At 34.1% G+C, this 25,065-nt stretch overlaps 1 pseudogene; it reads left to right on the top strand.

Annotated features, from left to right (window-relative positions):
- Positions 1-24,785, top strand: part of LOC121443692 — a 33,131-nt pseudogene extending 8,346 nt beyond the window's left edge.
- The last annotated feature ends 280 nt before the right edge of the window (positions 24,786-25,065 follow it).

Genomic DNA, 25,065 nt, shown 5'->3' with positions numbered 1-25,065 from the left:
CATTATGGATAAAATATTCTAATTTTTATATATTTATTGATCATGGATACAATATTCTAATTCTCTATTTATTCATTATGGATACAATATTCTAATTTTTTTATATTCATTGATCATGGATACCATATTGTAATTTTTATATATTTATTCATCATGGATACAATATTCTAATTCTCTTTATTTATTTATTCCTTATGTATACAATATCCTACTTTTTACATTTATTTATTCCTTATGCATAAAATAGTCTAATTTTGCATTCATTTATTCATTATGCATACAATATTCTAATTTTATATTTATTCATTATGTGTGCAATATTCTAATTTTATGTTGATATATTTATTATGTATATGGTATTCTAATTTTTATATTTATCTATTTATTCAAAATGTATACAATATTCTAATTCTTATTTATTTATCATGTATACAATGTCGTGATTTTTATATCTATTTATTCATGATGTATACAATATTCTAATTCTCTTCTTATTTGTGTATTTATTATGTATACAATATTCTAATTAATATATTTACTTATTCATGATGAATACAATATTCTAATTCTCTTTCATATTTATTTATAATTTTATAAAAATTAGGATATTTCTTGCGTAATAAACAAATATAAAATTAGGATATCGCATGCCTCATGAGTAAATAAACATAAAAATTAGGATGATGCCTACATAATAAATAAATATAAAAATTAGGATATTGCATGCATAATAAATAAATATAAAATTCAGATATTGCCTACATAATAAATAGATATAAAAATTTGGATATGCATACATACTAAATAGATATAAAAATCAAGATATCGCATGCATACATAATATAAAAATTAGGATATTGCCTACATAATAAAGAGATATGAAACTTAGGATATGCATACATAATAGATATAAAAATCAGGATATGCATACTAAATAGATATAATAATTAGGATTTTGCCTACATAATAGATATAAAAATTAGGATAGTGCATGCATACATAATAAACATAAAAATTAGAATATTGCATGCATATATAATAAATATAAAAATTAGGATATTGCCTACATAATAGATATGAAAATTAGGATATGCATACATAATAGATATAAAAATTAGGATATCGCATGCATACATAATAAATATAAAAATTAGGATATTGCCTACGTAATCAATGATATAAAAATTTGGATATGCACACGTAATAAATAGATATAAAAATTAGGATAGGATATCGCATGCATACATAATAAATATAATGATTAGAATATCGCATGCATACATAATAAATATGATAATTAGGACATTGCCTACATAATGAATAGATATGAAAGTTAGGATATGCATACATAATAGATATAAAAATCAGGATATCGCATGCATACATAATGAATATAAAAAAATAGAATATTGCATGCGTACATAATAGATATGAAACATCAGAATATTGCATGCAAACATAATAGGTATAAAAATTAGAATATCACACGCATACATAATAAATATAAAAATTAGGATATCGCATGAATACACAATAAATATAAAAATTAGAATATCGCATGCATACATAATGAATAGATATAAAATTAGAATATTGCATGCATACATAATAAATATAAAAATCAGGATATCGCATGCATACACAATAGATATAAATTTAGGATATTGCATACATAATAAATATAAAAATTAGGGTATCGCATGTATACATAATAGATATAAAATTAGGATATTGCATGCATACATAATAAATATAAAAATTAGGGTATCGCATGTATACATAATAGATATAAAATTAGGATATTGCATGCATACATAATAAATATAAAAATTAGGATATCGCATGCATACATAATGAATACATATGAAATTAGAATAATGCACACGTAATAAACATGATAATTAGAATATCGCATCCATCGATGATTAGAATATCGCATGCATATTATGCATCAAATTAGGATATTGCATGCGTAATACACAATAGACATAAAATTAGAATGTTGCATGCGTAATAAACATGATAATTAGGATATCGTGTGCATATTATACATAACATTAGAATATTGCATACGTAATGAACATGATAATTAGAATATTGCATGCCGCCGCCCACCCTGACCCCCGACCCCTCCCCTGTGCCCCGCCCAGGCGGCCATGGACCAGATGAAGAAGATCAAGCGGCAGCTGTCCGTCACCCTCCGCGGGGGGCGGGGCCCAGACAAGAACAGCGGAGTGGCCGCCGCGGCCGAGCCAATCGGAGGCCGAGGGGGGCGGGGCCCAGACAGGAGCAATGGATCCGCCGATGCCGCCGTCGCCGAGCCGGAGGGAGGTAGGGACCCAGGGGCGGCGACCACCCCGTCCCGCGGGGTTCCCGGGGACTTGCGCCCCGCTAGGGGACCGCTCAGCTCCGCGCCAGGTACGGATTTGTTCATAAATAATATATGAAATATTCTGATTTTATATTAATTATGCATGCAATACTCTAATTTTATATTTATTGTGCATGCATGCAATATTCTAATTTTATATTTACTATGCATGCAATATTCTAATTTTTATATTTATTGTGTATGTATGCAATATTCTAATTTTTATGTTTATTGTGTTTGCATGCAATATTCTAATGCAATATTCTAATTTTTATATTTACTGTGCATGTATGCAACATTCTAATTTTATATTTATTATGCATGCCATATTCTAATTTTATATTTATTGTGTATGTGTGCAATATTCTAATTTTTATATTTATTTTGTATGTATGCAATATTCTAATTTTATATTTATTATGCATACAATATTTTAATTTTTATATTTATTGATCATGCATGCCATATTCCGATTTTTTAATATTTATTGATCATGGATGCCCTATTCTGATTTTTTCATATTTATTGATCATGCGTACCATATTCTAATCTTTTTTATATTTATTGATCATGCATACCATATTCTAATCTTTTTTATATTTATTGATCATGCATACCATATTCTCATTTTTTTATATTTATTGATCATGCATACAATATTCTAATCTTTTTTATATTTATTGATCATGCATACCATATTCTCATTTTTTTATATTTATTGATCATGCATACCATATTCTCATTTTTTTATATTTATTGATCATGCATGCCATATTCTGATCTTTTTTATATTTATTGATCCTGCATGCCATAGTCTGATTTTTTTATATTTATTTGATCATGCATGCCATATTCTGATTTTTTATTTATATTGATCATGCATACAATATTCTCATTTTTTTATTTATATTGATCATGCATACAATATTCTCATTTTTTTATTTATATTGATCATGCATACAATATCCTCATTTTTTTATTTATATTGATCATGCATACAATATTCTCATTTTTTTATTTATATTGATCATGCATACAATATCCTCATTTTTTTATTTATATTGATCATGCATACAATATCCTCATTTTTTTATTTATATTGATCATGCATACAATATTCTCATTTTTTTATTTATATTGATCATGCATGCCATATTCTGATTTATTTATATTTATTGATCACGCATGCCATATTCTGATTTTTTTTATATTTATTGATCCGCAGAGATCGTCCACGAGGACACCAAGATGGGGTCGGACGGCGAGAGCGACCAGGCCTCCGCCACCTCCTCCGACGAGGTGCAGTCGCCCGTGAAAGTGCGCATGCGCAGCCACCCGCAGCGCAAGATCTCCACCGAGGTGCGGGGCCCGTGTTTATTATGCATGCAATATTCCAATTTTATATTTATTTATTATGGATACAATACTCTAGTTTTATGTTTATTTATTATGCGCGCAATATTCTAATTTTTATGTTTATTCATTATGTGTGCAACATTCTAATTTTATATTCATTTATCATACATACAATATTCTCACTTTATTTATTATGCATGCAATATTCTAATTTTATATGCATTATGCATACCGCATACAATATTCTAATTTCTACATTTATTTATTATGCGTGCAATATTCTAATTTTATATTTATCATGCATGCAATATTCTAATTTTATGTTTATTATCTGTGCAGTATTCCAATTCTTATATTTATGCATTCATCACGCATGCAGCATTCTAATTTTTCATGTTTATTCATTATGCATGCAATATTCTAATTTTATGTTTATTAACTATGCGTGCCATATTCTAATTTTTATTTGTTCATTATGTGTGCAATATTCTAATTTTATATTTATATGTTATGCATGCAATATTCTAATTTTTACAGTTATTTATTATATGTGCAATATTCTAATTTTTATAGTTATTTATTATGCATGCGATATTCTAATTTTTATTTTTGTTTTGCGTGCAATATTCTAATTTTATATTTATTTATTATACACACAATACTCTAATTATTATATTTCTTATGCATACAATATTCTAATTGTATATTTACGCCCTCACGCCTGCAGCCGGTTCCCGAGCCGCCCGGGACTCGAACTCTTGACCCCTGGGGGGGGGGAAGGCGCCGCCGCCGCGCTAACCACTGAGCCGCCCTCTATTTTTAATTTCTTTTATTTTTTAATCTCTTTATTTTTCATCACCCAGGACATCAACAAGCGCCTGTCGCTGCCCGCCGACATCCGGCTGCCCGAGGGCTACCTGGAGAAGCTGACGCTCCACAGCCCCATCTTCGATAAGCCGCTCAGCCGGCGCCTGCGCAGGGTCAGCCTGGTGAGCGGTTTAATTAATTTAATAATTTAATATTTAATAGTTTATTCCCCCCACCCCGGCTTCAGCACATCCTCCCCCTTCTCCCCCTCCCCGCTGCAGTCGGAGATCGGCTTCGGGAAGCTGGAGACCTACATCAAGCTGGACAAGCTGGGCGAGGTGAGGACCACAATTCTTAAATAAATCAATTTATTTTATTTTTATTTTATTTTTTATATTTTTTAAAAAAAGAAGGAAAGGCGGGGAGGGGGCAGACATCCTGAATAAATAAATTTATTTATTTTTATTTTTTATAAATAATTTTTTTTAAAAAAGGAAAGGCGGGGAGGAGGCAGAAATCCTGAATAAATAAATTTATTTTATTTTATAGTTTTTTTTTTTAAAAAAAGGAAAGGCGGGGAGGGGGCAGACATCCTGAATAAATAAATTTATTTATTTTTATTTTTTATAAATAATTTTTTTTAAAAAGGAAAGGCGGGGAGGAGGCAGAAATCCTGAATAAATAAATTTATTTTATTTTATTTTATAGTTTTTTTTTAAAAAAAAGGAAAGGCGGGGAGGAGGCAGACATCCTGAATAAATAAATAAATGTATTTATTTTTTATAAATAAAAAAAGGCAGGGAGGAGGCAGACATTCTTAAATAAATTTATTTTATTTTATAATTAAAAAAAAAAGAAAAGGCGGGGAGGAGGCAGAAATCCTGAATAAATAAATAAATTTATTTTTTTTATGAATAAATTTAAAAAAAGGCTGGGAGGAGGCAGACATTCTTAAATAAATAAATTTATTTTATTTTATTTTATAATTTTAAAAAAAAGAGAAAAGGCGGGGAGGAGGCAGACATCCTGAATAAATAAATTTATTTTATTTTATTTTCATAAATAACTTAAAAAAAAAGAAAAGGCGGGGAGGAGGCAGACATTCTTAAATAAATTTATTTTATTTTATTTTACAAATAATTTTTTTTAAAAAAAGGAAAGGCGGGGAGTAGGCAGAAATCCTGAATAAATAAATAAATTAATTTATTTTTTATAAATAAAAAAGGCAGGGAGGAGGCAGACATTCTTAAATAAATAAATTTATTTTATTTTATTTTATTTTATAATTTAAAAAAAAAAGGAAAGGCGGGGAGGGGGCAGACATCCTGAATAAATAAATAAATTTATTTTTCATTTTTTTTTATAAATAAATTTTAAAAGAAAAGGCGGGGAGGAGGCAGAAATCCTGAATAAAGAAATAAATTTAGTTTTTTTTATTTTTTTTTTTTGAATAAATTTTAAAAAAAGGCGGGGAGGAGGCAGACATTCTTAAATAAATAAATTTATTTTATTTTATAATTTAAAAAAAAGGCGGGGAGGAGGCAGAAATCCTGAATAAATAAATAAATTTTTTTTACGAATAAATTTAAAAAAAGGCAGGGAGGAGGCAGACATCCTGAATAAATAAATATAGTTTTTTTTAATTTTTTTTTATAAATAAATTTTAAAAGAAAAGGCGGGGAGGAGGCAGACATCCTGAATAAATAAATTTATTTATTTTTATTTTTTATAAATAATTTTTTTTTAAAAAGAGAAAATGCGGGGAGGAGGCAGAAATCCTTAAATAAATAAATATATTTTATTTTACTTTTATAAATAATTTAAAAAAAAATCAAAGCCGGGGAGGAGGCAGACATCCTGAATAAATAAATAAATTTAGTGTTTTTTTAATTTTTTTTTATAAATAAATTTTAAAAGAAAAGAAAAGGCGGGGAGGAGGCAGAAATCCTTCATAAATAAATAAATGTATTTATTTTTTATAAATAAAAAAAGGCAGGGAGGAGGCAGACATTCTTAAATTTATTTTATTTTATAATTTAAAAAAAAAGAAAAGGCGGGGAGGAGGCAGAAATCCTTAAATAAATAAATATATTTTATTTTATTTTGCAAATAATTTTTTTTTAAAAAAAAGGAAAGGCGGGGAGGAGGCAGAAATCCTTCATAAATAAATTTATGTTTTTGGATTTTTTTTTTTATAAATAAATTTTTAAAAAAAGGGGGAGGAGGCAGATATCCTGAATAAATAAATTTATTTTATTTTATTTTTATAAATAATTTTTTAAAAAAAGGCGGGGAGGAGGCAGACATCCTGAATAAATAAATAAATTTATTTATTTTTATCTTTTTTTTATAAATAAATTTTTAAAAAGTCGGGGAGAAGGCAGAAATCCTTAAATAAATAAATTTATTTTATTTTTTTTATAAATACATTTTAAAAGAAAAGGCAGGGAGGAGGCAGAGAATCCGTAATAAAATAAATCGCTTTAACCCCTCCACGGTTGTCCACCCTGCGCGGCCCAGGGCACCTACGCCACCGTCTACAAAGGCCGGAGCAAGCTGACCGACAACCTGGTGGCGCTCAAGGAGATCCGGCTGGAGCACGAGGAAGGCGCGCCCTGTACGGCCATCCGGGAAGGTACGCGCCCCGCCTGAATGTATATAATTTTTTATTTATTTTTATCATTTATTTATTAATTTATTAATTATTTTTCATTTTTATTCATTTTTATTTATTAATTTATTAATTAATTATTCACTTACATAATTTTTATTTATTATTTATTCATTAATTTATTAATTATTTTTGTTTATTCTTATTTATTATTTATTAATTTATTAATTATTTTTATTTTTATTTATTGTTTATTTATTAATTTATTAATTGCTTTTATTTATTTATTTTTATTTATTTTTATCTATTAATTTATTAATTATTCATATTTATTTTATTTATTATTCATTTATTCATTAATTAATTATTTTTATTTATTTTTATTCATTGTTTATTCATTAATTTATTGTTTTTTATTTATTTGATTGATTGATTGATTTTTGTTTATTTTTTATTTTTATTTATTTGTTTATTGTTTTTATTTATTTTTACTTATTATTTATTTATTGATTTATTATTTATTTTTTATTTATTTATTTTTATCCGTTATTTATTCCTTAATTTATTGTTATTTATTTATTTATTTATTTTTATTTGTCGATTGATTTTTATTTATTCTTTGTTTTTATTTATTTGTTTGTTTATTGTTTTTATTTATTTTTATTTGTTATTTATTTATTAATTCATCAATTATTTTTTATTTATTTTTATTTATCGATTGATTTTTGTTTATTTTTTATTTTTATTTATTTATTTGTTTATTGTTTTATTTATTCATTTTATTTATTATTTATTTATTGATTTATTAATTATTTTTATTTATTATTCATTTATTTATTGCTTTTTATTTTTATTTATCGATTGATTTTTATTTTTTATTTTTATTTATTTGTTTATTTTTATTTATTTTTAATTATTATTTATTTGTTTATTCATTTATTTATTTATTTATTGCAAGCCCCGTCTTAGACGTTCTTGACTCCACGGCACACTGTCTGTAGGATATTTTTTTTTAATTTTTATTTATTTATTTATTTATTAAAGATTTCTGTCTCTTCCCCACCACTGCCACCTCCCGAATTTTATTTTATTTATTTATTTATTTATTTATTTATTTATTGCAAGCCCGTCTTAGACGTTCCTGACTCCGTGGCACACCACCGCAGGCAGGATATTTTTATTTTTTTTTAAATTTTTTATTCACTTATTTATTTTTTACTTATGTATTTATTAAAGATGTCTGTCTCTTTCCGGCCGCCGCCGCCTCCCGAATTTTATTTTATTTTATTTTTTAGTTTATTTATTTATTTGTTTATTTTTTATTTATTTATTTATTAATTGCAAACCCGTCTTAGACGTTCTTGACTCCGTGGCACACCGTCTCTAGGATATTTTTTTTTAATTTTTATTTATTTATTTATTAATATTATTTATTTATTTATATTGAATAATTATTTAATTAATTTATTTATTGCAAACCCATCTTAGACGTTCTTGACTCCGTGGCACACTGCCTCTAGGATATTTTTAATTTTTTTATTTTTATTTATTTATTTATTTATTTATTTATTTATTTATTTATGTATTGATTAAAGATTTCTGTCTCTTCCCCACCGCCGCCGCCGCCTCCCGAATTTTATTTTATTTTATTATTTATTTATTTATTTATTTGTCGCAAGCCCCGTCTTAGACGTTCCTGACTCTGTGGCACACCACCGCCTGCAGGATATTTTTATTTTTTTTAAATTTTTTATTTACTTAATTATTTTTTATTTATGTATTGATTAAAGATTTCTCTCTCTTCCCGGCCGCCGCCGCCTCCCGAATTTTATTTTTTAATTAATTAATTAATTATTTATTGCAAACCCGTCTGAGACTTTCTTGACACCACGCCACACAGTCTCAATGCTCAGTGAGGACAGGTTCAGAACCGGATCCAACTGGATCAGACCGGATCAGACCGGTTCAAACCGGATCTAAACCAGTGTAGACAGGTTCGAAACCGGATCAGACCAGATGAAAACGGTTCAGGCTGGATGTAACCAGTGTACACAGGTTCAAAACTGGATCAAACTGGATCAGACCGGATCAAACCGGATCTAACCAGTGTAGACAGGTTCAAAACCGAATTCAACTGGATCAGACCGGATCAAACCGGTTCAAACCGGATCTAAACCAGTGTAGACAGGTTCTGAACCGGATACAACTGGATCAGACCGGATCAAACTGGATCAAACCAGTGTAGACAGGTTCAAAACCGGATCAGACTGGATGAAAACGGTTCAGGCTGGATCTAACCAGTGTAGACAGGTTCAAAACTGGATCCAACTGGATCTAACCAGTGTAGAAAGGTTCTGAACCAGATACAACTGGATCAGACCGGATCAAACTGGATCAAACCAGTGTATACAGGTTCAAAACCGGATCAGACTGGATGAAAACGGTTCAGGCTGGATCTAACCAGTGTAGACAGGTTCAAAACCGGATCCAACTGGATCTAACCAGTGTAGACAGGTTCTAAACCGGATCCAACTGGATCAAACCGGATCAAACCGGATCTAAACCAGTGTAGACAGGTTCAAAACCGGATCAGACTGGATGAAAACGGTTCAGGCTGGATCTAACCAGTGTAGACAGGTTCAGAACCGGACCCAACTGGATCAGACCGGATCAAACCAGTTCAAACCGGATCTAACCAGTGTAGACAGGTTCAAAACTGGATCAGACCGGATCCAACTGGATCTAACCAGTGTAGATAGGTTCAAAACTGGATCAGACCGGATCAAACCAGTTCAAACCGGATCTAACCAGAGTAGACAGGTTCAAAACTGGATCAGACCGGATCAGACCGGATCTAACCAGTGTAGACCGGTTCTAAACGGTTTTTGGGAGTGTCTCTCCTCACCTGTGCAGTGTACCATCCACACCCCAGGTTTCACGGTGTGGACCACGCCTGCCAGGTTTATCCTTCCTTATTTTAAGATTTATTTATTTATCATGCATACAATATTCTAATTTTTATATTGATTTATTAAGTATACAATATTCTAATTTTTATATTTATTTACTATATATACAGTACTATAATTTTAAATCTATATATTAGGTATAAAATATTCTAATTTTTATATTTATTATGTATACAATATTCTAATTTTTATATTTATTTATCATGGATACAATATTCTAATTATTATATTTATTTATCATGTATACTATATTCTAATTTTTATATTTATTTGTTATGCATACAATACTTTATTTTTTATATTTATTTATTATGCATACAATACTCTATTTTTTATATTTATTTATTGTGTACACAATATCCTAATTCTATATTTATTTATTATGTATACAATATTCTATTTTTTACATTTATTTATTATGTACACAGCATTCTAATTTTTATATTTATCCATTATGTATACAATACTCTAATTTTATATTTATCCATTATGCATACAATACTCTAATTTTACATTTATTTATTATGCCTACAATACTCTAATTTTTATACTTATTATTATGCATACAATATTCTAATTTTATATTTACTTATATATACAATATTCTAATTTTATATTTATTATGTATGCAATATTCTAATTTTATATTTATTTATTATGCATACAATACTCTAATTTTACATTTATTTATTATGCAGACAATACTCTAATTTTTATACTTATTTATTATGCACACAATATTCTAATTTTACATTTATTTATTATGCATACAATATTCTAATTTTATATTGATTTATTATGTACACAATATTCTAATTTTACATTGATTTATTATGGATACAATACTCTGTGCGTACGCCTGCAGGCCCGCAGACGGCGCCCGACCCCGTGACCTTGGCTCTGAGCCGCCCTGGGGTGGCCGGGACTCAAACTCGGGACCCCGGGGCCAAGCAGGCGGCGCTCTAACCACTGAGCCGCCCCTCCGGCCCCTGTGTGGTTCTTATCATTTTTTATTTGTTTTTATTTATTAATTTATTTTGATATTTTAGTAGACAGGGTTTCTCCGTGGTGTTGGGTTCCCGTCCTGGAACTCGCTCTTGCAGGCCAGGCTGGACTCGAACTCAGCACCCAGCTCTTGTCTTTATTGTGATAGACGAGGGGTCTCACTCCTGCCCTGTATCCACAATAAATAAATAAACACAAAAATTAGAATATTGTATCCATAATGAATAAATAAATATAAAAATCAGAATATTGTATACGTAATAAATATAAAAATTATAATATAGTATATATAATAGATGAATATAGAATTAGAATATTGTATACATGGTAAATAGATATAAATATTAGAATAATATATATTTAATAAATAAATATAAAAATCAGAATATTGTGTACATCATAAATATAAAAATCAGAATATTGTATACATGATAGATAAATAATATTGCGTACATAATAAATATAAAATTAGAATATTGTATGCATATTAGATAGCTAAATATAAAAACTAGAATATTGTGTGCATGATAAATAGACATAAAAATTAGAATATTGTGCACATGATAATTAGATATAAAAATCAGAATATTGTGCACATGATAGATATAAAAATCAGAATGTCGTGTACATGATTGATAGATAAATATATAATTAGAATATTGCACGCATAATAAATAAATACAAAAATTAAAATATTGTATACATAATAAATAAATTTAAAAATTAGAATATTAAAAAAAATTAGAATATCGTGTACATGATAGATATAAAAATCAGAATATTGTACACATAATAAACATAGAAATTAGAATATTGCATACATAATAAATGTAAAAATTAGAATATTGCATGCATAATAAATAAATATAAAATCGGAATATTGCATACACAATAAATTAATGTAAAAATTAGAATATTGTGCGCATAATAAATATAAAAATTAGAATGTTGCATACATAATAAATAGATATAAAAATCAGAATATTGTGTGCATAATAGATAGATATAAAAATTAGAATATTCTACACATAATAAATATAAAATTAGAATATTACATGCATAATAAATAAATATAAATATTAAAATATTAAAAAAATCAGAATATCGTGCACATAATAAATATAAAAATCAGAATACCGTGCACATAATATAAAAATCAGAATATTGCGTACATAATTAATATAAAATCAGAATATTGCATGCATAATCAACATAAAATTAGAATATTGCATGCATAATAAATAGACATAAAAATCAGAATATTGTGCACATGATATAAAAATCAGAATATCGTGCACATGATAGATATAAAATCAGAATATTGCATACATGATAAATATAAAATCAGAATAATGCATATATAATAAATAAATATGGAAATCAGAATATCGTGCACATAATAAATATAAAAATCAGAATATCGCGCACATGATAGACATAAAAATCAGAATATTGTGCACATGATAATTAGATATAAAATCAGAATATTGTGCACATGATAATTAGATATAAAATCAGAAAATCGTGCACATGATAATTAGATATAAAATCGGAATATCGCGCCCGCCCCCGCAGTGTCCCTGCTCAAGGACCTCAAGCACGCCAACATCGTCACGCTCCACGACATCATCCACACCGACAAGTCCCTCACCCTTGTCTTCGAGTACCTGGTAAGGTCAGGGGTCACGGCACGGCCCCGGGGGGTCATGTGAGATTTCCCAGGGGCCCTCGTGGGCGGGTCGGGGGTAGCGGCCCCAGGGGGTGATGGGAGATTTCCCAGCGGCCCGTGCCTCGGTTTCCCCCCCTTGTGCCCCCGTACCTGGTGGTAAGGTCGGGGGTCGGGGGTCACGGGTGGCCCCGGGGGGTGATGGGAGATTTCCCAGGGGCCCTCGCGGGCGGGTCTGGGTTCAGGGGTCACAGGCGGCTCCGGGGGGTGATGGGATATTCCCCAGGGGCCCGTGCCTCGGTTTTCCCCCTGTGCCCCCAGGACAAGGACCTGAAGCAGTACCTGGACGACTGCGGCAACGTCATCAACGCACACAACGTCAAGGTGGGGGCGGGGGGAGGGAACGGCGGGGGGCGGGGTCCCCATAAACGACGTTTTCCCCCCAAAATGACTTTTTCCCCCAAAAATGATGTTGTTATCCCCCAAAATGACGGTTTTATGCCCAAGATGATGTTTTTTCCCCAAAAATGACGGTTTTTATCCCAAAAACGATGTTTTCCCTCAAAAATGATGTTTTCCCCAAAAAATGTTTTCCTCCCCAAAATGTTTTTTTGCACCCAAAAATGATTTTTTTGCACCCAAAAATGTTTTTCCCCAAAAATCATGTTTTTCCCCAAAAATGATGTTTTTCCCCAAAAAATGATGTTTTTCTCCCCAAAATCATGTTTTTCTCCCCAAAATGATGTTTTTCCCCCCAAGATGATCTTTTTCCCTCAAAAATGATGTTTTTCCCTCAAAAATGATGTTTTTCCCCCAAAAATGTTTTTCCTCCAAAAATGATGTTTTCTTTATGCCCAAAAATGATGGTTTTTTTGCACCCAAAAATGATGATTTTCTTGCACCCAAAAGTGATGGGTTTTTTTGCACCGAAAAATGATGGGTTTTTTTGCACCCAAAAATGATGATATTTTGCACCCAAAAATGATGATTTTTTTTGCACCCAAAAATGATTTTATGTACCCAAAAATGATGTTTTTCTCCCCAAAATGATGTTTTTCTCCCCAAAATGATGATTTTTTTCACCCAAAAATGATGATTTTTTTCACCCAAAAATGCTGATTTTTTGCACCCTCAAATGATGATTTTTTTAACCCTAAAATGATGGTTTTTTTGCACCGAAAAATGATGGGTTTTTTTGCACCCAAAAATGATGGTTTTTTTTGCACCCAAAAATGATATTTTTTGCACCCTAAAATGATGATATTTTTTGCACCCAAAAATGATGATTTTTTTGCACCCCAAAATGTTTTTCTCCCCAAAATGATGTTTTTCTCCCCAAAATGATGATTTTTTTTCACCCAAAAATGATTTTTTTCACCCAAAAATGCTGATTTTTTTGCACCCTAAAATGATGATATTTTTTTTCACCCTAAAATGCTGATTTTTTTTCACCCCGCAATGCTGTTTTTCCTCACCGTGCGTGCTGTGTGTTTTCTGGGCGCCCGCAGCTGTTCCTGTTCCAGCTGCTCCACGGGCTGGCGTACTGCCACCTGGTTTCTGTACACCCAAAAGTGATATTTTTTGCACCCTAAAATGATGATATATTTTTTTGCACCCACAAATGATGATATTTTTTGCACCCTAAAATGATGATATTTTTCTGGGCGCCCGCAGCTGTTCCTGTTCCAGCTGCTCCGCGGGCTGGCGTACTGCCACCGCCAGAAGGTGCTGCACCGCGACCTCAAGCCGCAGAACCTGCTGCTCAGCGAGCGCGGCGAGCTCAAGCTGGCCGACTTCGGTACCATGGCCCCCTGGCGCCGACATGCTAATTCCATGTTAATTATGCATGCAACATGCTAATTTTATATCAATTATGCATGCGGCATTCTAATTTTGCATTAATTATGCATGCAATATCCCAACCTTACATTTATCATGCATGCAGTATCATAATTTCATATTAATTATGCACGCGGCGTTCTAATTTCATTAATTATGCATGCGATATTCTAATTTATATTGATTATACTTGCAATATAATTTATGTCTATTTAATATGCACGCAATATTCTAATTTCTATGTCTATTTATCACATGTGCGATAGTCTAATTTTTATATCTATTTATTATGCGTACAATAGTCTAATTTCATATTAATCATGCATGTGGTGCTCTAATTTTATATTAATTATGCTTGCAACATTCTAATTTAGATCTATTTAATATGCATGCAACATTCTAATTTTATGTCTATTTATCACATGTGCGATAGTCTAATTTTCATATCTATTTATTATGCGTGCAATAGTCTAATTTTATATTAATTATGCATGCAATATTCTAATTTGATATTTATTATGCATGCAATATTCTAATTTTATATTTATTGTGTGTGCAGTGTTATAATTTTTATATCTATTTATCATGTGTGCGATAGTCTAATTTTTATATTTATTATGTGTACAGTATTCTAAATTCATATTTATTATGTGTGCAATATGATAATTTTTATATCTATTTATCATGTGTGCGATAGTCTAATTTTTATATTTATTATGTATACAATACTCTAATTTTTATATTTATTAGGTGTACAATATTCTAATTTTTATATTAATTCATCATATGTACAATATTCTAATTTTTATATCTATTATGCACACAACATTCTAATTTTTATGTCTATTTATTACGTATACAATATTCTAATTTTATACTAATTATGCACGTAATATTCTAATTTTATATTTATTACGGAAACAATATAATTTTATATTCTTGACGGACACAGTATTATAATTTTATAATTATGACGGACACGATATTATAATTTTATATTTATAATGGACACTATATTATAATTTTATATTCATTACAGACACGATACTATAATTTTATATTTATTATGGACACTAGATTGTAATTTTATATTTATTACGGACACTATATTATTATAATTTTATATCTTTTACAGACACGATATTCTAATTTTATATTCATGATGGACACGATATTATAATTTTGTATATCTATTACGGACACTATATTACTATAATTTTGTATATTTATTACGGACACGATATTATCATTTTATATTTATTACGGATATGATATTATTATAATTTTGTATATTTATTATGGACACGAGATTATTATAATTTTATCTCTATGACGGACACGATATTATTATTATAATTGTATATTTATGATGGACACGATATTATTATAATTTTGTATATTTATTACGGATATGATATTATAATTTTATATCTATGACGGACACGATATTATTATAATTTTATATTAATGACGGAAACAATATTATAATTTTGTATCTATTATGGACACACGATATTATTATAATTTTGTATATTTATTACGGATATGATATTATAATTTCATATTTATCATCATCCCCCCCCCCCCCGGTGACTCGAACCCGGATCCCTGCAGGCCTGGCGCGGGCAAAGTCGATCCCCACGAAGACGTACTCGCACGAGGTTGTGACCCTGTGGTACCGCCCCCCCCGACGTGCTGCTGGGCGCCACCGAGTACTCGACCCCGATCGACCTCTGGTGAGGGGGCGGGGCTACCCACGATCCCTTGCTCCCCTACCCACGATGCCCGGCTCTCCCCTACCCACGATGCCTTGCTCTCCCCGCCCCCCCGACGTGCTGCTGGGCGCCGAGTACTCGACCCCGATCGACCTCTGGTGAGGGGGCGGGGCTACCCACGATCCCTTGCTCTCCCCCCCTACCCACGATGCTTTGCTCGCCCCTACCCACGATGCCCTGCTCTCTCCCTACCCACGATGCCCTGCTCTCCCCCCTACCCACGATGCCTTGCTCCCCTCCCCTACCCACGATGCCTTGCTCCCCCTACCCACGATGCCCTGCTCTCCCCTACCCACGATGCCCTGCTCTCCCCTACCCATGATGCCTTGCTCTCCCCCTACCCACGATGCCCTGCTCTCCCCCTACCCACGATGCCTTGCTCTCCCCTACCCACGATGCCCTGCTCTCCCCTACCCACGATGCCTTGCTCTCCCCCCTACCCACGATGCCCTGCTCTCCCCTACCCACGATGCCTTGCTCTCCCCCCTACCCACGATGCCCTGCTCTCCCCCTACCCACGATGCCCTGCTCTCCCCTACCCACGATCCCTTGCTCTCCCCTCCTACCCACAGTCCATTGCTCTCCCCCCTACTCACGATGCCTTGCTCTCTCCCCTACCCACGATGCCTTGCTCTCTCCTACCCACGATGCCCTGTTCTTCCCCCTACCCACGATGCCCTGCTCTCCCCTACCCACGATGCCTTGCTCTCTCCTACCCATGATGCCTTGCTCTCCTCTACCCACGATGCCCTGCTCTCCCCTACCCACGATGCCTTGCTCTCCCTACCCCCCCCTACCCACGATGCCCTGCTCTCCCTACCCATGATGCCCTGCTCTCCTCCCCTACCCACGGTGCCTTGCTCTCCCCCCTACCCACGATGCCTTGTTCCCCCCTACCCACGATGCCTTGCTCTCCACTACCCACGATGCCTTGCTCCCCCCTACCCACGATGGCTTGCTCCCCCCTACCCACGATGCCTTGCTCGCCCCCCTACCCACGATGCCCTCCTCTCCCCCTACCCACGATGCCCTGCTCTACTCCCCCTACCCACGATGCCTTGCTCTCCCCCTACCCACAATGCCCTGCTCCCCTCCTACCCACGATGCCCTGCTCTCTCTCCCCCTACCCATGATCCCTTGCTCTCCCCTCCTACCCACGATGCCCTGCTCTCCCCTACCCAAGATCCCTTGCTCTCCCCTACCCACGATGCCTTGCTCCCCCCTACCCACGATGCCTTGCTCTCCTACCCACGATGCCTTGCTCTCCCCTACCCACGATGCCTTGCTCTCCCTACCCCCCCTACCCACGATGCCCTGCTCTCCCTACCCACGATGCCCTGCTCTCCTCCCCCTACCCACGATGCCTTGCTCTCCCCCATACCCACGATGCCTTGCTCCCCCCTACCCACGATGCCTTGCTCTCCCCTACCCACGATGCCCTGTTCTCCCCTACCCACGATGCCCTGCTCTCTACCCACAATGCCCTGCTCTACCCACGATGCCCTGCTCTCTACCCACGATGCCCTGCTCTACCCACGATGCCCTGCTCTCTACCCACGATGCCCTGCTCTCTACCCACGATGCCCTGCTCTACCCACGATGCCCTGCTCTCTACCCATGATGCCGTTCTCTACCCACGATGCCGTGCAGGGGCGTGGGCTGCATCTTCTACGAGATGGCCACCGGCCGCCCGCTGTTTCCCGGCTCCACCGTGGAGGAGCAGCTGCACTTCATCTTCCGGGTGCTGGGTGAGAGCTGAGGCAGGGGGATGACCAGTGTGGGCGGGGGAGCTGAGGCGGGGGGATGACCACAGTGGGGATGGGGACCTGAGGCGGGGGGATGACCATAGTGGGGGAGCTGAGACAGGAGGATGACTGAGGACGTGGAGGAGCTGAGACAGAGGGATGACTGAGGACGTGGAGGAGGAGCTGAGACAGGGGGATGACTGAGGACGTGGAGGAGGAGCTGAGCTACGGGGGATGACTGAGGACGTGGAGGAGGAGCTGAGACAGGGGGATGACTGAGGACGTGGAGGAGGAGCTGAGACAGGAGGATGACTGAGGACGTGGAGGAGGAGCTGAGACAGGGATGACTGAGGACGTGGAGGAGCTGAGACAGGAGGATGACTGAGGACGTGGAGGAGGAGCTGAGACAGGGGGATGACTGAGGACATGGAGGAGGAGCTGAGACAGGGGGATGACTGAGGACGTGGAGGAGGAGCTGAGACAGGGGGATGACTGAGGACGTGGAGGAGGAGCTGAGACAGGGGGATGACTGAGGACGTGGAGGAGGAGCTGAGACGGGGATGACTGAGGACGTGGAGGAGGAGCTGAGACAGGAGGATGACTGAGGACGTGGAGGAGGAGCTGAGACAGGGGGATGACTGAGGACGTGGAGGAGGAGCTGAGACAGGAGGATGACTGAGGACGTGGAGGAGGAGCTGAGGCAGGGGGATGACTGAGGACGTGGAGGAGGAGCTGAGGCAGGGGGATGACTGAGGACGTGGAGGAGGAGCTGAGACAGGAGGATGACTGAAGACGTGGAGGAGGAGCTGAGACAGGAGGAAGACTGAGGACGTGGAGGAGGAGCTGAGACAGGAGGATGACAGGACGTGGAGGAGGAGCTGAGACAGGGGGATGACTGAGGACGTGGAGGAGGAGCTGAGACAGGAGGATGACTGAGGACGTGGAGGAGGAGCTGAGACAGGGGGATGACTGAGGACGTGGAGGAGGAGCTGAGGCTGGGGATGGCCGACGTGGGAGGAGCTGAGGCAGGGGGATGGCTTTGGGCCGACCGGGTGGACTCGAACCCGCGCCCGCCCGTCCCCCAGGCACGCCGACGGAGGAGACCTGGCCTGGCATCCTCTCCAACGAGGAGTTTCGCACCCACAACTACCCCAAGTACCGCGCGGAGGCGCTGCTCAGCCACGCGCCACGGTGAGGAGGGCGGCCGGGAGGGCGGTTTCGGGGGTCCCCGAGGAGGCGGGACGGCGGGATGGCTGTTTCGGGGGGCCGGACGGCGGTTTCGGGGGGCCCCGCTGAGGCTGGTGGGCGGGACGGCGGTTTCAGGGGGCCCCGGGGTGTGGGGGGACTGACGGTTTCGTTGTCCCAGGGGTGTTGGGGGAATGGCGGTTTCAGAGGGCCCCGGGGTGTGACGGCAGTTTCGGGGGTCCCCGGGGCGTGGGGGGAATGGTGGTTTCTGGTTCCCCGGGATGTGGGGAGACGGTGATTTCGGGGGGCCCTGGGGTGTGTTGGACAGCGGTTTCTGGGGGCCCCAGGGTATGGGGGGAATGGCGGTTTTGGGGTCCCCGGGGTGTGTTGGAAATGGCGGTTTCAAGGGTCCCCGGGGTGTGGGGGGACGTCGGATTCTGGGGTCCCCGGGGTGTGTGGGGGAAACGGCAGTTTCAGGGTTCCCCGGAGTGTGGGGGGAATGGCGGTTTCGGGGGGCCCCAGGGTGTGAGGGGATGGCAGTTTCGGGGTCCCCGGGGTGTTGGGGGAACGGCGGTTTCGGGGGCCCACGGGCAGGCGGGATGGCAGTTTCGGTGTCCCCAGGGTGCGGGGGGAATGGCGGTTTCTGGGTCCCCGGGGTGTGGGGGGGAAACGGCAGTTTCCGGGGGCCCCGGGGTTTGCGGGGACGGCGGTTTCGGGGGTCCCCGGGTGTGGGGTCAGGGGGTCATGGGCACCGCCCCCTTGTCTTCCCGTCAGGCTCGACGGCGACGGCGCCGACCTCCTGTCCAAGCTGCTGCAGGTGAGGGCGGGTGTTTATGTATGCGATATTCTGATTTTATATTAATTATGCATGCGATATTCTAATTAAACATTTATTCATTATGTATACAATATTCTAATTTTTATGTTTATTTATTATATACGCAATATTCTGATTTTATTTTTATTTATTATATACGCAGTATTCTGATTTTATACTTATTTATTATGTATACGATATTCTGTTTTTATATTTATTTATTATGTGTGAAATTTTCTGACTTTATATTTTTTTATTATGTGTACGATATTCTGATTTTATATTTATTCATTATGTACATAATATTCTGATTTTATATTTATTATGTGTGCAGTATTTTGGTTTCATATTTATTTATTTTTATTTATTAGGGACCCATCTACTCTCTCCCACGCAGTTTTTTCATTATTATTATTACTTATTATTATTATTTATTATTATTAATTATTTATTTTCATTATTATTTATTTTACTTATTATTCATCATTTATTTTTATTATTTATTTTTAATTATTTTCATTTGTTTTTTATTTTCATTATTGTTTATTTTTTATTATTTATTTTTATTATATATTTTTATTTGATATCATTTATTTTTATTATTTATTATTTATCATTTATTTTTATTACTTATTTTAATTATTTATTACTTATTTTCATTATTATTTATTTTTATTATTTATCATTTTCATTATTATATGTTATTTATTATTTTCTTCTATTTATTGTTTATATTTATTTGTTTTTATTTATTATCATTTATTTTCATTATTGTTTATTATTTATTTTTATGTATTATTCATCATATATTTTGATTATTACTTTTTATTATCATTTATTTATATTTATTATTTATTATTGTGTATTATTTATTGTTATTTATTATTTCCAATATTATTTCTATTTATATATTGTCTCCCCCCTGCAGTTCGAGGGCCGACACCGGATCTCCGCGGACGCCGCCATGCGACACGACTTCTTCCTCAGCCTGGGCGAGCGGATCCACCAGCTTCCCGACAGTCCGTCCTGAACTTTTATCGATTGATTATTGTTTTATTTTTATTGATTTATTGTTTTTTTTAATTTATTTATTATTTTTTTATTTTTCATTTGTTTTTCACTTCCACTTTTATTATTTTTTATTATTTATTATTATTTTATTTTTAATTATTTTTTATTTTTTATTTAATATTATTTCATTTATTTTTTTATTTTTTATTTATCTAATATTTTTTTTGATTTATAATTTTTTTGTTTTTTATTTATTTATTTTTTTATTTATTTTTCCCTTCCACTTTTTTATTTTTTATAATTTATTATTTTTTATTTTTATTTATTTTTTATTATTTATTTATTATTTTTTATTTTTTATTTATATATTTAAATTTTTTTCCCTTCCACTTTTTTATTTTTTATTATTTATTATTTTTTTAATTTTTATTTTTCACTTCCATTTTTTTATTTTTTATTTATTTATCTTTTTGTGTTTTTTATTTACTATTTTTTATTTTTTATTTAATATTTTCTTATTTTTTATTTATTTTTACCTCCCACTTTTTTATTTTTTATTTATTATTTTTAATTTTTATTTTTTAATCATTTTTTTATTTTTTGTTTATTTTTTCCCTTCCACATTTTTTACAAAATTCTCCTACAGTCCATAGCGTTGCAGGACTCCACTATTTTTATTTTTTATTGTATTTTATTTTATTTTGTCTTATTTTATCTTTATTTTAATTTTATTTTATTTTTATTTTATCTTATTTTTATTCTATTTATTTTTTTCCTTCCACGGTATATGAAATTCTCCATAGCCTCACAGGACTCCACTATTTTTATTTTTTATTTTATTTTTATTTCTCTTTATTTTTTTTCTTCTATGGTGTACGAAATTTTCCAAGAGGCCATAGCGTTGCAGGACTCCACTTTTGATTTTTATATTTTATTTTTTATTTTATTTTAATTTCATTTTTTTTAATTTAATTTAATTTTTATTTATTTTTATTTTATCTCATTTTTGTCTTATTTTTTTATTTTATTTTTGTTTTAATTTCATTATTTTATTTTATTTTGGTTTATTTTTATTTTATTGTAATTTAATTTTAACTTTCTTTCATTTTATTTTTATTTTATCTCATTTTTATCTTATTTTATTTTTATTTTATTTTAATTTAACTTATTTTTATTTTATATTATACTGTTTTCTCCCCCGCAGCCACGTCGATATTTGCACTAAAGGAGATCCAGCTCCAGCAGGAGGCTGCCCTGCGCTCCGCGCCCGCGCCCGACTCAGGTAACCGCTGACAACATTAATTTATATAAAATACAATAAAATCCACTTATTTATTCTGATTAAAATCCATTTATTCTGCTTAAAATCCATTTATTCTGTTTATCCTCCAGTCCCCCGTGGTGTCTGCCCGCGGGCCCGCGAATAAAATCCAATAAAATCCATTTATTCTGGGTTTTTCTTTTTTCCTTTTTGTTTTTATTTTTTCCTTTTTTTTTCTCCTTTTTTTAAAATTATTCTTTCTTTTTTTTCCCGTTTATTATTTTTATATTTTTATTTTTTTCTTAAATTTTTCCCATTTATTATTGATTATGTTTTAATTGTTTATTATTATTTTTACTATGTTTTAGTTATTATTTATTATTATTTTTACTTATCGTGTTTTAATTATTATTTATTATTATTACTTATGTTTTAATTATTATTTATTATTATTTTTACTTATCATGTTTTAATGATTATTTATTATTTTTACTTATGTTTTAATTATTATTCATTATTATTTTTACTTATCATGTTTTAATTATTTATTATTTTTACCTATCATGTTTTAATTATTACTTATTATTTTTACTTACCATGTTGTAATTATTTATTGTTTTTGCTTATCATGTTTTATTTAGTATTTATTATTATTTTTACTTATCATGTTTTAATTATTATTCATTATTATTTTTACTTATCATGTTTTAATTAATTATTATTATTTTCACTTATCATGTTTTAATTATTAATTATTATGTATTATTATTTTCACTTGTTTTATTATTTATTATTATTATGTTTCATTATTATTTTTTAATTACCATGAATGATTATTATCATTATTTAATTATCCTTTATGATTATTGATTATCATTATTTTACTATCCTTTATGATTATTGATGATCATTATTTAACTATCCTTTATGATTATTGATTATCATTATTTAACTATCCTTTATGATTATTGATTATCATTATTTAATTACCACTTATGATTATTGATGATCATTATTTAATTATCCTCCATGATTATTGATTATCATTATTTAATTATCGGTTATTGATTATTGATGATCATTATTTAACTATCCTTTATGATTATTGATTATCATTATTTAATTACCATTTCTGACTATTGATTATCATTTTTTAATTACCATTTATGATTATTGATTATCATTATTGAACTATCCTTTATGATTATTGATTATCATTATTTAATTACCCTTTATGATTACTGATGATCATTATTTAATTATCATTTATGATTATTATCATTATTTAACTATCCTTTATGATTATTGATTATCATTATTTAATTACCCTTTATGATTACTGATGATCATTATTTAATTATCATTTATGATTATTATCATTATTTAACTATCCTTTATGATTATTGATGATCATTATTTAATTACCCTTTATGATTATTGACGATGATTATTTAACTACCATTTATGATTATTATCATTATTTAATTACCCTTTATTGATTATTGATTATCATTATTTAATTACCATTTCTGACTATTGATTATCAATTTTTAATTACCATTCATGATTATTGATTATCATTGAACTATCCTTGATGATTATTATTATTTAATTATCCGTTGTTGATTAATGATTATCATTATTTAATTATTAATGATTATTGATTATCATTATTTAACTATCCTTTATGATTATTGATTATTACTATTTAATTATCCTTTATGAATATTATGATTATTTAACTATCCTTTATGTTTTTTGATTATCATTATTTAACTATCCTTTATGATTATTGATTATCATTATTTAATTATCTTTTATGATTATTGATTATCATTATTTAACTATCCTTTTTGATTATTGATTATCATTGTTTAATTACCCTTTATGATTATTGATCATTTTTTAATTACCGTCTATGATTATTGATTATCATTATTTAATTCTCCTTTATGATTATTGATTACTATTATTTAATTATCCGTTATTGATTATTGATTCCCCCCCCCGCAGGCCGCCCCGCGTTCCGGGTCGTGGACACCGAGTTCTAATCTCAGCCGAGAACGAAGCCCCAGGTCCCGCCCCGCGCGCAGCGGATGCAGGGGGATGACACTCACTTCACCCCCGCCGCCTGGACTCGCACGCGCGGCCTCCCCGCTTGTCCCCGCCATCCCCCTGCCTCCACCCCGACCTCCGACCCCCGACCCCTGACCCCCGACCCCCGTCTGTCTGCTGGGTGCTAACAGAGCTCTCGCCACGGATTGGCTGCGCCGTGTGTCTGTCATCATGGGGGGCAGGGGGGCAGCGCCGGGGATTGTGGGTAATGGAGTCCACGCCGGGGATTGTGGGTAATGACGTCCACGCCCGGGATTGTGGGTAATGACGTCCACGCCCGGGATTGTGGGTCATGACGTCCACGCCCGGGAATGTGGGTCATGACGTCCACGCCCGGGATTGTGGGTAATGACCTCCACGCCCGGGATTGTGGGTAATGACGTCCACGCCCGGGATTGTGGGTAATGACGTCCACGCCCGGGATTGTGGGTAATGACGTCCACGCCCGGGATTGTGGGTAATGACGTCCACGCCCGGGATTGTGGGTAATGAAGACCACGCCCGGGATTGTGTGTAATGACGTCCAAGCCCG

This window comes from Microtus oregoni, unplaced genomic scaffold, assembly GCF_018167655.1.
Source record: "Microtus oregoni isolate MIOR12 unplaced genomic scaffold, Mior012 000112F_000, whole genome shotgun sequence".
Classification (NCBI taxonomy): Eukaryota; Metazoa; Chordata; class Mammalia; order Rodentia; family Cricetidae; genus Microtus; species Microtus oregoni.
This window is presented reverse-complemented; position numbering and strand designations above follow the sequence as displayed.